We start from the raw sequence: 18042 nt of genomic DNA on the forward strand, positions 1-18042 counted from the left end.
AGAGGAGCTAGAGCAAATTATGTAGATGTTGTTCGTTATATAGAGCGGCACTCTTAGGAGACAGAAGTGAACACCGCTGAAATGTTTCTAGCACCTGGATGGCGAGAGACATTCAGGAAAATCTACGCATCTGCCAAAGCAACACCCAGTAGAAGAAAAAAGGGAAATTTATACACGCAAGCTCTGACGACCCCTCGCCCAAATACGAGAAACGATTTTTATAACTGACCGCGCCAATCTGGTATACGTGTTTGTACAAGACAATGGAAATAAACAACTGCATGATGAATGGAGACAGATCTTTACGAGCCAGGGCAAGAGCACGACTGTACACGCACCGCTCCTTCATGGAGCGATATATCAAGTTATTTTGTCCCGCCGGTTATGCAAGAATTGCGCTTGAATCTCTACGGGGATTGGTAAGTTACCACGCAAGATGAGCGCCAGCTGGCTACCGTCACAGCCGTCGACGACTATTAAATACCACCAAAAGGTAAAATTGACATTACCATTCTTTCATTTAAGGGCTTCGCTATTCGCAGGCAACGTTCACTATGATGTGCCCAGTATAAGGTTTGGTCGATATTACGAACTGGAAAAGAATTACAGCATAAGAGGCTTTTGTGGATTCCGGCCCCGTTGTCGCTATTCAACTAACGATGCCTCCCGCGCCGTAACGACGTAGCACAGACATGAACAACTTTTTCTTTTGTTAAAATGATGACGAACAAGCGTTAAATCTTTATACCTTACAGAACATTTAAAATGCTCCGACATTTTTCCTCTGCAGAATGCGACTTTTCCGACGTTTACCTGGACTGCGCGATGGAGACGATCCCGGCCAATATTCCCAGAATCTACGCCCACGGCTTACAAATATTTGAAGCAGTCGTCACGGGACTCGAAGTGAGGACATTGGCCATGAACGGTCTGAAAAAAAAACGTTAAGGGCCCTTGAAACCGTTCACCACTTTGCTTTTCCATCTGCCATATCATCAAGCGCACGCTGCTACATAGCACATTATGAATACTTATTTCTTCTCCGAGTTTTGTTCTGTTTACGGAGTATGGACTACGAGCGACAACGCTACTGGTCGTTAGTTGCTAAAGGTAAATTATACTTTCCGTACATTAGACAAAAAATTGGGGAATTTTTTTCACGGAACATTGAATGCTGCCCAATTTGTTTTGGCTGCAGAAATTTAGACACCGCAGGGGAGAGCCCAGCTCAGTTAAATATATTTTATAACAATGGAAGCAGGGCGTCGATGTTATGTTTAAAGAAATGAAAATGTGGCACATGTATAGTCCTGTAAGTGTGACCATTAGCGTCACTCTAGAATGGCATCGAAGCGTGCACCCTCAGATACCGAGCAAGAGCGGAAGCAGCTTCATTAGGAGCGTTTCGTTTGCAGCGCGTGAATGATACGGATGCATGTTGTTATGTGGGGCCACCAGTAATTATACGCACTGATGTAATTCGTTGGCACAGGCTAAACTAAGGACACAATCTACAGTCGGTCGATACATGTAGCGAAGCGGAGGTTGCACAATTTCGTCACCACGGGACTTATCTGCAACCAGTAACAACCGGAGCCCGACAGTTTAAAAGAATTCGCATGAGAGCCCTTGTCTCATGCTACACGACTACTTCGGCGTCGTTTCAGTCAGCGGTTGGTTTCAGACTCGTACAGCTGACGCTAAGCTCGAAACTTCGTGGTGCAACCAAAAAGTGAGTGCTCCATACTTTCAGTGCCCTGAACCCACATTTTTTTTTTCTCTAAGAGAAAGCAGGATTGAAAAAGCAACTACAATATAGACGTTCAAGAGGGCGTTTTTTGGAGTAGTACTTCTAATATAAGCGCGAAAATTCTCAGAATTTTGAAGGAATAGCGGGTATTACGCAATGAATGTTCGAGAAGGTGAAGCACTATTAGTGAGCTTACTAGCACGCTGTGAAGAACATTCAGAAAAAGAAAATTCAATCGAGAGAGACACCAGGACTGTAGCGGGACCACTTCGTTTTTAAATGCAAAGCATTTCTAAGCTAACCATTGGCACTTTTAGCGTTTCTATCTATGTATCTATTTATGTATCTATCTATCTATAGCCGCATACGTGTCGGTGCTCTCATGATAGCCTCCTTAACTTCGTGTGTACCAACACTGGCATGAGATGGTGCGAGGACTTCACGAATACAACTTTCGGGTCATGACATGAATAACGTGAAAATCCCGTCGCGTACGTCGTCAAACCCTTTCCCACGGACACGTGTGGCGCATACCCGTTTACCACGGACCGCGGTGGATGGGTATGTGCCACAGGTGATGAACAGTTTATATCTACCAAGGAACGGCGAGAACAGACCTTGGTAAATTAAATACAAGAGCGTTAAGAAAAACCGACATCCGCAGCGATGACACGTAGAATGGAAAGGAAGGGAAGGATCCCAGCAGGAATTGAACCATCTGCGTGGCAATCACGTATTCTACCACAGAGCCACGCCAAGTATGCAAACTAGTTTGGAAAAATAGCCTATGCAGGCGTCATGTGGTACAACGTCAATTGCGTTTGTGGTGCTGGCTATCAAAATTTACAAGGAATAAAAACTACATGTACTCCGACGATACAGGCGTCATACCAGATTGACGTCTGGGGTTCCAGGGTTGGCTCCGCTTTTATAGCAGTCTATTTAACATTCCATTTTGTTCTTCCTATTCAAATTCAAATTCTTTATTTTTCTGCCTAGTAGAGGTACAGACAGAGGAGGCGCAGAAAAAGCTGTCATATAAACAGCTTGACAGATCCGCGGCATCTGTTTGCTTGGCAGCGGCTTCACAAGACTCATGTAATGACACTATTGAAAGTGTAACGACAAATATACAATAATCGACAAATGCAAGAGAGAAACGAAAGATATTACACAATAGATAATATTCACATTGAATACACACAGGCATGGCTACAAAGAAAAAAAAAGAAACAAGGGTCGGAATCTACATGTTAACATACATGGCACGCAAAGCAGTGTTTGACGAACTGAAGAGATCAAAATTATTATGCACATACGAATTTAAAAGGCAAGGAAGAGTGAATTGCAGACGTTCTCTACCTGAATTTATTCTGGATGTCGGCACAACCCAAGTGTCTGCATGCCTTGTCTTATATGCTGCTTCTCGGGCATGCAATTCAGAAAGGTACCGTAACTGGTTTATGTTTCTTCGAGATTCGAGTTTATACCTGACACTCAAGCGGTATTTGTACAGGTTCTGGATCTTTATTACGCTACTTTGCAAAAAGAGATCCGCACTCGGTGAGTCCCAGGGTACATTATGAACATGACGAAGGAATCTCTTTTGTAAAATGTAGTCCGTTAGCCTTTAACATATATGTTAAAGGCTAACTTACGCCGCAGCATAAGTTAGCCTTTAAACGCCAGTGTTGTCGGCGTGCCTGGTGAGCTCACTAATTGCGCACAGCTACTACTTTTACGAAAACAGGTTGATCCATCTGGTAACGCTTGACTGAAAGCCATAGAATACAGCATAGAAGTACTCGCTTACTGCATCGCATAAAACCGATTCCACCCTAAACGCGTTGGACCTGCCGAACTTTTTTTTTATCTTGCCGCGTTATGACGTCGTTCTGAGTGACCGTGAAAAGCAGAAACTCTGAAAGTTGATTGCTTTCAGTAGAAGTTCGATGACTACGCCCGCAGCATGTGATTTCTTTAAAAGACGTTTTTTGTACTGCAGCCTAACACTTCACATCTTCATTCGGCGTCCATCTTGGGGCTTCATGGTTGTATGTGACATTACTGGTTAGATTCTGTACCATGTGAGTTAGTTGGTTTAAAGTATATATATATATATATATATATATATATATATATATATATATATATATATATATATATATATATATATATATATATATATATATATATATATATATATATATATACGGACGAGTGCATGAGGTGCCTCCATACGCTGCGTTCGGAGTAACGTGTTTTAGAGATCTCAGAGATGTACAGAATCTTCGAAGGTTTACTGGAACCGTGTGTGCGTTTTATAAAGTATTTAGAGTACCAATTTGTTTTGTCGTTAAGCGAGCAATTTCATCGATGGTAGTTATTCTCATCCAAGATTAATATTATTGTGAAAATGCATAGTATTTGTAAAAAATATATTGCATATATGTTACCGCTCAAGATAATGTTGAATACAGGTACGAGAAAAATGTCCGCGAATACAGCCCCCAATTGTGCAGTTTATAGATATCCCCGCAGAGATTTCAGCATGAACATGAACATTTTATACGTTAACAATGCCTTATTAATAATACACGAAACTCATAAAAATTTAAATGACGCATACATTTACCAACGAATAAGTTTCATCTCCATGATTAAAATTATAATATGTATTGTCACAAATTTTTACGTTGATCGATTTAAATAAGTACTGTTAATAAATACCTTCTTGGAAATTCGCGCTTTTTTTATCGTACGAGGACGGACTGAGTACACACACAAAACACACAGTGCAGATTAACAATTGTTTTATTTCAAGGTATTTTCCTCACATATATACCCAAGTGAAAGCATCGCAAACACCCGAAGCAAGATAAAATATTCAAATGGGCATGCGCATGACAAGCGTTAGTTTGTTCCTATGAAGTGGGTTTCTTTTGATGAAAAATTAATGGATGGTGCGCTGATACATTCGTCGGCATGTGCCTGTGTCGACATGTAAGATTCGGTTATAACTCGTTCCATTTTATCGTGTAGCTGCGACAAGATTGTGGTTTTCTCGAAAAGCGGCTCGCATTTACACTGCGAAACATGTGTTGCTAGATTTCCCGGATGCGTGATTAGTTGACAGTTATTTCGATGATCTCTTAATCTTGTATTTCAACACCTTTCCGTCTGTCCGACGTATCTCCTACCGCATGTCAATGGAATGTCGTACACTACTTCCTTATTGCATTCCACAAATTTTCTAACGTGGTTTATACCGCAATTGTTACTCTGGCTTCTTCCCTTGCAGCCATTAACCCTTCGACACATTCCTCTTAGTTTTTCCGGAGCCGAGAAAACCAGTTCGACATTCTGTGCATTTGCAATCTTTTTTACCTTATGTGAGACTGTGTGTATGTATTCGTTTTGCTTTTTCGGTAGCGGATTCCTCACTTTTACCATTCTTTTTTCCGTTAATTGTCTTTAACAGCTTTTCAGCCACCGACGCCATCACACAATCAGGAAATTCACTGCACTTCAGCCTTTCCACCTGTATGTTGACGCTCTGCGCTATTTTATGAGGACAGGATTTCTGCACACTTTGCTTTAGACTAGAAAATGCTACGCCCCTTTCGATTAACTTTGAATGCGCAGAACTGCATCTCACGATGGCCTTTTTGTTAAGTACATCCAGCATGTATGATCACAATTAAGAAAAATCTGAACGTCTAGAAACTTTAAAGAAGACTCAGTTGGCATTTCAAACGTGAATTCTAGCCCTGGAAAAGCCTCTGTGAACTTCTGCAAGATTTTTTCCGCGTTAACTGAATCCGGTCTTTTGTATGGTAGGCAAAGCAGAAAGTCATCCACGTATCTAAAGCAAGCTTTCACGTCCATATCATTCAAAAACGGCATTAAAAGTCGGTCTCCCTTTGCCATAAAAAGATTGCACAGCAAAGGAGCTAAGCATGAGGCGATACAGATTCCGTCTCGCTGCGCGTACACACCACCTTCGTATTCAACAAACACTGATTGCAGATACAGTTTTAGAAGTTCAATAAAACCGTGCGCACTAATTCCACATTGCTTTTTGGAAACCTGTTTCACCAAACGACTCTATGCACTCTTCAACGGCTTGGATTGCTGCCGGTTGTGGTATATTGTAAAATATATCTTTACCGTGAATAGAAAAACACATCATTGGCTCATTTTCCTTGATGGAGGCGATCACTTCCTCGGATCCACGTAGCATGCATGGGTCTTCTATTGGCAGAACAGACAGATTCGTTTTTAGGTACACAGCCACACATCGTTGCCATGTTCCTTTGTCCTCGACGATCATTCGAAAGGGGCGGTTTTCTTTATGCATCTTAATGTTGAAAAACGGGTTTAGGGTTAGTTGATTACTTCCTTTTACCTTCGTTCTTAGCTTGTTGAGGCCAAGTCTTTCATACGTTTTTACAGGCAGATTTTGTACCTGCTTTAGATTTCTTTCGTCGTAGTCAGAGGCTTCAAAATTCTTCATAATTGCCTCTGTCGCCGTTTCTTCATATCCATCTTTCTTCATCGCCACGAACCTTGCGGTCTTGTCCGTTAGCAGCAGCTTCAAGTTGGCGTGTGTGAGATAGTTGACTGTTTCTATAACAGCACATCCTCGATCTTTTGGTTTTGAATACCGCATGACGCAGTCCATGCTTACCGAGGATTGTGGCTTCTCTTTTTCCTTCAGGAACTCGATTAGCAATCGAGTACGATTCCGATCAACTTTGACGATTTTACAGTGGGTTTTACCGCAAACTTTGGTCCCTTGTCGATCGTGCATAGCACCTTCTTCGGTAGTTGACACTCCGAAAGATCAATATGGCCTTGTCCGTCTTCGCGTTTTTTCTTGGATTTCCGAGGTAAAGCTGTTTTTCCAGTTTTGCTCCCCAAGAGCTTCTGCCACCTTGTGAAAATGGCGTGTCATCATTTTTTAAGCTTCTCTTTCCAATACGTCGGCACACGGTACTTTAATGCATTGGCGATAGAAACGTACCTGTCTCCAGCTTTCCGCTCGCAGGATCTTGCACAGCCTCCGAGCGGTTTTTTCCGTAGGTGCCATTCTTCCTAGCACTGCTGAAATAACCGGCGATGTCAGACCGTTGTTCAGTGCATATGTCAGAGTTCGAGTTCTTGCTCTTTCTTCTGCGATGCATTCCACGAAGAAGTACACACGAGGAAGAGGGGGGAGGTCAGGAACACGAAAGCCCGATGAACTAGAAATTATTGCAATAAGAGCAGCTACAGGGGCTAGTTGGTGTTGCATCTTGGAAATTGGCGCTTTTTTTAGCGTACGAGGACGGACTGAGTACACACAAACACAGAGCGCAGACTAACAACTGTTTTATTTCAGTGCATTTTCCTCATCATTATAGTTAATAAATACCTTCCACTTCCTTTTACAGAGGTAAACATGGCAGTTCGAAAGAGCTTCGCTGCGCTAATGATGATGGCGTCCTGTGGTGTGACCATCGCATACAACAGAGGTGAGCATGCTACTTGGTTGACAAAAAGTGTGGCTAGATTAGTGGGTATAATATTACGTCATGCGGCGAGATGTACTTTTGCGACGAACTACTTAACACTTTCAAATTCCATGCCACATACTTGAAAAATCGTCATTCCTCCCATTACCATAACACTGCCAGGCACGTTCAGGCAAAACATAACGGAAAAGAAGTTGATAAATAATGTTCGACCTTCGGATACTGCAAACGAAACGATGTTTCAGTAACCCACCTTCCTCTTTTGATAATTTCTCGGGGATGTCCTAAATTCTGCACTCGCAGCTCTAGCTACAAGCAAGCTGCGAAATATATCAATATATGTTTGCTCTATTCGCTCATTTATTTAACGACATGAATCGAGGTTTTACTGCTGCAACAAATATTTCAAATACAGAAAAATCTTATGTGTAAACCTCTCTACCAATTTTTATTCTAAACAGCATGCGATTTCGGCGGATTGGACTTGGATGGTGCTCTGGACAAAGTTTGGTCTGCTGCCCCGGTACCACATGCCAAATGATCGAGGATTTCGGAGCGCGTTCAGCGGTATTGAAACCGGTACTCTCAATATCACCGGACTTGACAAGATCCAGCGGTTTGGACCGATCCAGCCTTATTGTGTCAATGGCACCCGGCTAATCAGCGTGGATCTCATTGACCGAGGCGACGCCATGCTGACCATGCCCTGGAGGGCATGCTCAGGACAAGAAGGAACGCTGAACTTCCGCACCGAACTTTCACGCTTCACGCTTATTCTTCGAGTCGAAGCCGCCGGTCTGCACCAAGAAGCCACTCTCGCTTACAAAGGACCAATTTTTCCTGTGATCATCCTAGAGCCGCAAATTTACATCGATGGCGCCGGGAATGTATGGAGGGTAGCTTCCATGAGCCTCAGCAAGCTTTTGCCGGCCCTCACAGAGAAAGTGTGGGTTGACTTCTTCCTCGCCTATTTCCGTGGGGTCCTACGTTATGCCTTGCGGGATGCCTTCCATTAACAGTAATCTGCGCTTCGAAGGGTTCATAACATGCTTGAATAACCTGGCCCTCACAACCATCTCCATATTCGGCTATTCAGTAATAAAGCTTAAGCAACAGATCTTCTTTGTGCCTACATTTTCCTCCTCCACCGTTGTAATGCTGAAATGCGTGTAATAAAAAAAATATTGGTAAATAAAGCACGCCATACTGGAAAAAATACTATAATATAAATAGAGAAAAAGTAGTAGGCAGGGAGGTTAACCAGTTGAGGAAAACCGGTTTGCTACCCTACACATGGAAACAGGTAGGGGTAGATATAAGATTGAAAGGAAAGAGAAATACAACACATAACACTGTACATAACATAATATTAGGGGTGTGCGAATATTCGAAAGTTTCGAATACTCGTCGAATATTACATTCGAAATATTCGTATTCGATTCGAAAATCGTGCATTCGAAAAGTTTCGAATATGCAATTCGATCATCATGCATAAAATAACTCGTCTTCCACATTTCTGCAGCGTTCGTACGAGAGGAGCGATAAACATCGTAAGTACACGGAGGCACGATATCTGCCTGCGACGAGCGCCCCAATACGTATGATTTATTGCTGGTGCATCTTCGACGTGCAGCGCTGTTGGCGATCATGTAACCGTACATTTTCAATATTATGCGGCCGTAACCTGCCGCACTACCTCTCGTTCACTATGCGGACCACTTCTGAAGAAAGACAGTGACCCATGTGACTGGTGGCAAACTGTAGGCACCTTCGATACCCCAGTCTGGCAAAGCATTGCCCCATGTACCTCCCTATACGATCCACCTCTGTTCCAAGCGAGCGTGCCTTTTCAGTGGCAGGGTGGGGGGGGGGGGGGGAGGTTGTCTCTGTTAGAAGGGAGCGCCCGCTGCCTGTCCATGTGGAGCAACTCATATGTCTTCACGATAACATCTAGTCATAACTGTCATTGTGCCGTGATATTTGCCTGTGTTGTCATGTGCATTGTGCTAGCCTGGACATTGTGTTCTTGAGATAGCAGTGCATGTTGTGTTGCCAGTCAGGCTGTTAATGTGCTTTTTTTTTCAAATAGCTACATGTTAACTAAAATATTGTTACTGTGGAAGCATTTTTCCTTTGATATTGGATATTCGATTCGTATTCGAAAAATTTCATATTCGCACACCCCTACATAATATAAAGACTGATAAAAAAATAGAGTACCAATAATTTTTTTGAGGTATGTAGAATAAAAGAAATGAAATGAAGAAAACAGGGAGAATGAGGAAGAAAGAGAGAGAAAAAGAACGAGGAAGCGCAGAGAAACAAGGAAGGCCACCAGACCAGCTGTTCCTTCAGGTTTTGCACCACCAGTTCGAAGCTGCCTAAATCATGTTTGTATGGAAATGAAGATAGAATGGTCTTTTTTTTTGGAGGGGGGATGTACCTTATTGAGTATGATGGCCTATGTACAGCATAGCAGTTTGACATACTTCAAGCGAGTCAACTTTAAGAGCTCATTTTTTCAATGCTGTCTCATATAATAACAATTGAGTAGTTCTGGGCTTCAGTTGCACTTCTGTACCTAAATCATCTCATTAAAAGAGAAGCAGTCAAATATGTGGATGCCCAATAGTAACGTTGATTTCGGAGGGTTCTACACTAATGGCGTGTACATATTATTTATGGGGGGAAACTATCCAATTCTACGCCGTCAAAACCGTTAGATGGCGATGCTGTAGGCCTGTGAGTGCATGTGATAGAGCATCAGCACCATCATCATTTCGCTTTATTTATTTATTTCTTCAGTCCCCCCAGTCGTGGTGCGTCTTGCGCAACGCCTACTACTAGTATTACTGTTACTTTACTGTTACATGTTACACATCGCAAATGCACAGGCACTGGAGCCTGTGCTTCCACTGCCTTCCCCTCAGCGACAGCTCCGAGTTTAACATTGTACAGAATTTCGTTTGCCCAACACTTTGCTTACCGCATAACAGTACAGTTACATATATCGCACCACTTGCACACGCACATAATTACATAATTGGGATTTAAGTTCCACCTTGCTGCCTGCTTGTCCATCGGCATTTTCTGGAATTTAAAGGAGATGCATTTTCTTTTACATTTTTCTTAAAAAGCTCATTGATACCCCTTCTGGAATGGCCGTTGTTTAAAGTGTACACCAAGGACACGGCAGATTTAATGTATATCATATAAACTAGAGTCGTATTGGCAACATGCCTGTCACTGCTTCTTCATGATGTAAGGAATATGTTGGTCAATCAAGAGAATGTGTGAATTTTTTAGAGATCATCAGCTGTCTCTGAGGGAGGCTAGGCTAACGCATTTTACGTTCCCCTTTTGCAGCGAGTTAACTAGTAACCTTGGAGCATGCAAAACAGTTAAGAAGATGGATAGCACAAGCGCACAACATCCGACTTGGAGTTGACAAGTGCTTATCCAAGCTACCAGGTTCCTGATTGCTCTGAATTCACCACCTGCAATAACTTAAACAATTGCGTTCTTTGCTGCTTTAGTAAAGCTTACTCTTTGTTGCTCGGGTTTCAGGGTCTTGTGCTTTTGTATTCCTGTATGTGCATTTGATTTTCTTTATTAGAAGGGTCAATTAAGTCAATGCCACGTTGTCATGTAATCACTCATGTGTCCATTTGTCTTTCCGCTGCCACACATGCTGTATTATCAGGTGGTCGTGACGTTAACGAAGGCAGCAGTCGGCGTGTTCAAGATGAAACTTTTTATTTGGGCGAACGCGTCTCCGCTAAATGAGAAGAAAACTACGAGCGATACACGCTGTATGTACACTCATAGCGCCGAACAGACCGTCGGTCGTCGATAAACTGATTTGCAGTATGGCGCGTCCGCATTTATACATGCGGCATCGCACATTGGAGCCTTATCGCTGGTGACCGCTATAGTTCAAGAATAGACTCCACTGTTCGCGTTTCAGCGCTCAAGCCTATAAGACGATTCTAAAATAACCTGGAAGCTTCCCAGGCATTCGGACGCGGCTTGCGCAAGGCAGCGGCTACGCGTGGTACGCACTAGTTACATAAAGATAACAAAAGAAGCGCGCGTGGCAGTATGAATCAAACCAACCTGCCCACCTCACTGCGTATGTGCCGCTTCCATTTGCACTGCAGCATATTCGCAATGCCCACAAACTATAGGCTCCGTGCAGACGTAACTACGCTCGGCGTCCCTAGCGGCAAGAAGCGCAGATTTGGCGGGATGCTCTGACGCGCTCGCAATGGGGTGAAGTCGAGGAACTATGCCTTTTACGATGATTACACTTTTCGTGCTTCTCGCGCTTGACTAGTGACCAGAGCGACGGTACGTCCGCGTTATCAACGCGATCAGTCAGCCGCATGTGGTGGACGATAATAATAATATAGCTACAATATCGCTCCGCGATTGCACCCCTGCTCGCTCCACGCTCCCGCTGTGACGGCGCGAGGTATTTTCGCGGGCAGTTCGTTTTGTGCCGGTATCGCTGTTCGTAGGAATGCCGAACTCCAGGAATAATTGCTGCGTTGTTGGGTGCAATAACCCCTACAGGAATTCTCTGGGCACGCGTTTTTACCGGTTTCCATTTAGAGAATATGAACGGAATCGGCGTGAACGGTGGATCGCACTCATTCGACGACAAAAGTGAGTTTTGTAAATAGATGGGGTATTTTTTTTTTCTGGGGTTGCATTTGCCCGTGATTGTTGATCTGCCGAGCAACACCTCTTCCACGACGCCGTGATCGTGCCCCGCTTCGAGGAGGTCCCTGCCCTTCTTCACGTTAGCCTCTCGGAGGAAACTATATCACGTAGCTCTCTGAATGCAAACGTAATAATAATTGGCACGCTTTGCAGTGCCATGGCAGCAAAACACGAGCCACGACGACGAACTCGGCTGCACTGGTTAAGTCGGCGCAGTGAATGCCGCGCCATGGCCGTTCGATGGAAAGCGTTTTTTCATTCAGTGGCCGTGACAGTGCAATATCGCTGGTATCGCGAGTTTCAAGCTGCCGCTGAGTTCACTGCGGCGTTAGCCCGAGGGTGATAAGCTGTGATTGTTTAGTGAGCGAGGCGGCCCGCGTTATACGTGCGCAGTTTCGCTCAACGGGCTCGTCACCTCCGTTGTCTTCCCCCAGCTCATGCATTTAATGTTGCCGCGTTCGCCTGAGGATACACGAGGTCTGGCGAAAAGAAGCACCCGCGCTAACGCTACGTTCTCGGACAGCTGCTAACAATTTGACGTCTTTTGGAAGCAAACGGGAAAGGAAACGCCTCGAGCGAAGCACCAAAGCACGGCGCAGTGGCTTGCCGCCGCCTGCGTTGTCTGCTCCATTATCCCGCCAGATCTACTGCCGTGGCCGATTTGGCGCTGGAGGCAGCGCGCGACTGTGGCGGCTCCTAACGTATGCACGGTGCCCATAGGTCACGCGCCGTGCGATTCAAGATGGCGCTCGGAGGAGGGGCAACCCGTTTGTTAGCAAAGAAACAGATAGGGCGTGCGGACGCACGGCCCGTGCCACTTACACCGGATGATGTCATTGGCTGCACTGAAATGGATATTAGACCAAAATGCTTTCCCATACCATGGGAAGTGCTGAGTGCTCACCACCTAATTATTTGCTGCGGTGTGAAAGGTTATATTTCAGCTCCATTACCGTGTATCAACGATGCTTTGCAAAATCCTGTGCGTGCTACAGAAAACTGCAACAGCTAGAATTGACGTATAAACTGAAAGGTACTCCGAGGGAGTACGTGCCGAGGCTGCATGCCTGAAGGATTTGCCGCAGTAGTAGGCCGCCAGCAAGTAGTGCCGTCGCTGCTGCACGGGACCGCATGTTTAACGTGGTGATGATTTCTGAACATGTTACGCCGTCGTCTTTACTTGCGCAATCAGGAACGCGAGTTACTTCTTCAACAAGCATTCAACATCCCATTCAGTAGGCTTGTGTCGCAGCCACGAACAGACTCTAGCCGTGTTAAATACACTCGCATGTTGCAGGTTCGATCAGCAAGATCGAAACATGAATATCGAAAAGAATGCACACATATGTTTTTTACAACTTCGAAGAATTCGATGTTGCGAAAAATTCGTGGAACAACAATGCCGTTGGGAAAGTACCGGTGAAGTACAGAAAAAGTTAGCCGAGAGACGTGGATTGTAGCCGTGACTGCACATTTCGTAGCTCTAACCATTTCGTTTCGCTGGTCGAACTCGAGCGTGTTGGTGGCATGCGGCGCTCCAAAGTATCCACAATAGTTGCGCTACATGCAATGCACAATAAAACCCGTGCTTTTATTTCGATCTCGCTAAAGAATATTATACAATAAATACAATAAATGCAGAAGAAGAGCCTAACTCTCGTTGGTTTTCGTTGTGTATGTACCATACCGCATCGATTCAAGAGCACCCTTAGAAACATTAATACCCGCTGGCTGGAATGTACTGAACTTGTGAATAAGGTATGACTCTGTATATTTTCTGTTCCTTGGGGACCGGAAGTTTGACTGAAGTATGTAAGCTTTGATATCTTCGAAATTGTGACCTGCTACATTAAAATGCTGTGACACTGCTTTGGGTAACCTCGCCGTGTCCGCGCGATGGCCGTTTAATCTAACATTAACAGGTCGTGAAGTTGGACGCTGAAGCTGCAGGAAACCTCGTCAGGTTATCAGTTGAAGTCGAATGAATTGTTAAAAAAGACAGTTCGATGTTCTTAGGTACAGTATGTTCACCTTTAAAAAGACAAATACACCAACCAGATATATTGTGTACAGATGTGGTCAAAAGTATCTAGGCGACGCTGCCATGGGAATAAATAAGACAGTGACCTAGGAAATTTTACCACTATTGCACGTGTTTGTTATACGTGCATTTATATAGGTATACAGTAATTAGCTAATGTGGGGGAAAATGTGTGTACTTTGTACCAAGTGCGCATTGTCCGAGTGTAGCAGAACACACATGCGGCGTATCAGTGCGCTATCTTGCTTTGTTTCGTTCAGTGAAAAACAGTACGTTTACTGAACGCTATATAAAAGGTTAAAAGCTATACCCGTTTCCTGTAAGCAGGTGGCTATAGACTTTACCCTGCCATTGTAGAATCACATACGCACAATGAACTTATGTGTATCAAACGCGTTTTATGTATTCCCGTTTTAGGCGTACATGTGCGCAGGTGGCCACAGCTGGGAAGGGGTGTGCGGATCTCCTCCCGGACGCGGGCAGCCTCTTTGAGTGAAAGAGGGGAGGAGTCCTCCGTTGTGTGTGTACCTTTGTGGGATGACCTAAATTTTCCCTCTTGTTTTGTTAGTGGTGCTTGGCGTGTCTCCAGCACGGACTACATCGTTGCGCAGTGGCCTTCTCAAGTCTGCGACGGCCTGTACAATAGTCCACAAATTTTTGTTTGGTTCTTTTGTTTTATTATTGAGATAATAAATATATGTACCTTCTGGACGGGTTTTTGCCGTCACCGTCGCCGTAATGTCCCGCACAAAGCGCAAATTGATAGTATGGCCCCGCGCATCTTAAGGTCTACCGCGGGTAAAAGCGCGCGAGCAGGGGCGATGAACGCGGCTAACGCAGCGGTAAACGAACCAGCCTGTCTCTGTCGCTAGGAGGGCGCATGCAATAACATCACCCCGCTCGGGAGGCTTGCCCTCGAAGCAGAGAGGAAACGCCGCGCCCGTCTTGTAGGAGCATGAAAAGACGAGAGAAGGGGGGTGTCGCTCGAGCAGCAACTTTGAGCTTTGATGTTTAGGGCGCGACCGGGGTCGCTGGCGCGCGCTTTCTCAGCAGCCATCCGCGTGCTGCGCTCTCAGCGCGAAGAGACTGTGCGGAACGCGCATATCTCCCTGGAGTGGCCGTATTCTCTTACACGAGAGTTTGTTAGAGTTAAGCGAGATCGGATCCAAAAGAGTTATCTGCCTGCCTCACTTCGTCTATCATTACAAGAGACCGGATTTTAGGCAAATGCCTTTGTTCCTTGCGTTCCTAACGGGCCATTTGACATATGAACACGAATTAGAGGATAAGAAGGGCTTTTATAGTGTTTTTATAGTGCCTGTAATTGCCTGTTTTTGGCATTCGTGGCTAGATGCTTACAAAGGTCTATAAATGCCTATTTTCAAAATTGGCGCTTATATAAACGCTATTTAGCCTCAGGTTTCGCCCCCGGGTGCAGTTTGAGACCGTTATTCATGTTACCGCGTAAGGTTGACCCTTGGGAGCTATGGGGTTTAACCTAGTCCTCTAGTTCGACCAATTGTAGTCTTCTTGTTCAACCAACCAAAACCGCTAGCATGAAGCATGAAGCGGGACACGCCGGCGAGCATTCGCCGCCGCGCTGACATGGTCCGAGCGGTTGGCGAATGCGAAACCGCGGAGACCCTTCAGCGAAAAGGAGAATGAAGAGGAACAAAAAGAAAAAAAAAGGAAAGATGTAATGTGATGTGCACGCAAACTTTGTTTTGTTTGCAATTTACATTTTAAGGTGTTCACTGCAGTAGCGCAGACAAATATTTTTCAGGGGGGACGGGGGAACAATCATACTTTATGTTCGTGCATGCGTTGTAAGTGTGCGTGTCTACACACACACGCAAAACTGAAAAGTTTCGGGGGAGTGGGGGAGAGGTTGAACCCCCCACCCCCGCCCCGCGTATGGCTAGGCCAGTGGTTCACTGCCAGGGGAGAAATTGTCTCTACGCAATTTGACCCGGCCAAGAGGAGGTATCCCTCCCTTCTGGTCTTTTCGCAATCTGGCTGTCTGCTTCTGCTCTGCATTTCTCAGTAATGCCGGAAAGACACTCAGCAGTGTGTTGGTTCTACAGTGGACACTTGACTCACTCTGCAGAACACGGGAGTGCGAACCGTGTGGTACAAAACAAGCTATGTTCAAACGTTGGCGCTTTTGTGCCATCTCAAGCACTAACATTTTTGCTTTCCTGTTGTAGATAGAGGTCGCGCACATCTTCGTTTGAAATTATTTGCAATTTTGTGGAAATATATTGTGCCTAGATATACAACTTTCGAAGCCTAAAACATGGTTTTGCCTGCCTATTCTTGGCGCCTAAAACGAGCTTTTTTAGTGCCTAAAAATCCGACCTCTAATCATTACAACTTGTTGCTACAGATTCATTGCTTCGCGCTTGCTATGACTATGACTGTTTTTCATTTCCTGTCGTCTTGTCACCAAGTGACAAAATATATCACTTAAATTCGAAGCAAAGAAAGATTTTGCAGGTGTCTGAAAGGCTTATTTTTTGTATATTTGCATGGATACCTAACTAGCCTCTGGCTAAGGACCCGCACGCTGTCGCGAAAGAATGCTGTGTATTTGTATAATAAAGTTATTACTCTAATCATTAGTATTACTGAACGTATATATGCCAGCATCGTGGACTGGAAAAGCCACGCGACACGCAGACTAACGAAATTATCAGCCAGCTAGTGTCGGATTCGGATCGTGTACTGTGCAAGAGCACAGTTTTTGTACTGTCTATTCAACCTCTGAGCTTCAGTCACGCGTGTGAACCCGACCCGGTACTGTCATGGCACCTTGCAATCGTGTGTTTGCGCTGTATTTTGCCAAATAGTAGTGGAAAGTGGAGCCAGATTCATTGCTGCATTATTCTAACAAAGTGCGGGACCGGATTTAAATCTTTAATGATTTACCACACTGAATCTGCTGTTATTGCTTACACGCATGTCTGTGTCCGTCGTCAAATTTATTTCGTTCTAACAACCAGTGTTGTACGCAAACCGTCTGTTAGGACCCACGGGGTTTCCGGCTATATACTTTAAAAAATCAGAATTTTGAAGGCAAAAATGATGTTATAACAAAAGTATGTATTTCCTACAAACCAACGCTATTTCCATGACACATATACCAGATTATGACACTGCCCGTGCGCGATATGTTTTGAAAAATTGAGGGATGTTTAAGCTTCGCCTTTACGAGTTGAACGCTATAGCGATATTTGACCTGATCCTTATCGCGCTCTGTTTTGCTTGTAATTATTCTGGAAATAAAAAGCGCAAAAAAACGTGGGACTAGAAGGAGAAGGCAACAGGACAAGCGCATACTAACAAATGAATTTTTATTGAAAAACCTAACAGAATGTATTTATACCAAGCAAACCACATGTTCACCACACACAGAACCCACACCTCAGATGTGCGCATCTACATACCGTATCTCAACTTTGTTCAAAGCAAGAGAAGGCTTTGCCACACAGTTATCACCCTATCACCACACAGTAACTCGCCCAACAGTACATCCTTTCGACTAATTATGTTGAATCGCCCAACCAGCTACAAACACACACACGCACGCGCACACACATGACATACCTAAAGTAAAGGCAAAGGTTCCGCCCTCTTCAACAGTACTTTTAGGACAGCAGTGTACCCACTACGTGTGTGAAAGAGAATGGCCGCACTAATGTGTGTGCCCTTTGTAATGGGTGGCATGCTTTAAACCATCAGCAATTACGCGCCTGATACTTTTTCGAAGTTTTGACGCACCCATCGCGTGTTCGTAAGGGAATACGCGCAGTAATGTGTGTACCTTTTTTGTAATGGGTGGCCCACTTTAAACGACGAACTCGTTATGCAATTAACATGGTGTGACGCCCGAGTGCAATGTACACTTTTACCCCATTTTACTGCGATCTTACGTCTCGCACTGTGACACCTGTAACCAGGACGCGTATGTTTGTCACGCATGAAAGTTAATTTCAGTGCAGCTCCAAGCA

General features: G+C 44.5%; 1 long non-coding RNA gene across 1 annotated transcript; it reads left to right on the forward strand.

Moving 5' to 3' along the window:
- The first annotated feature begins 1616 nt into the window (after window positions 1–1616).
- LOC119373859 (uncharacterized) lies at window positions 1617–8383 on the forward strand. The gene is made up of 3 exons (XR_005179996.2): window positions 1617–1732; window positions 7186–7266; window positions 7728–8383. It is a non-coding gene; the product is annotated as an uncharacterized LOC119373859 (long non-coding RNA).
- The last annotated feature ends 9659 nt before the right edge of the window (window positions 8384–18042 follow it).

This window comes from Rhipicephalus sanguineus, chromosome 11 (genome assembly GCF_013339695.2).
Source record: "Rhipicephalus sanguineus isolate Rsan-2018 chromosome 11, BIME_Rsan_1.4, whole genome shotgun sequence".
NCBI lineage: Eukaryota > Metazoa > Arthropoda > Arachnida > Ixodida > Ixodidae > Rhipicephalus > Rhipicephalus sanguineus.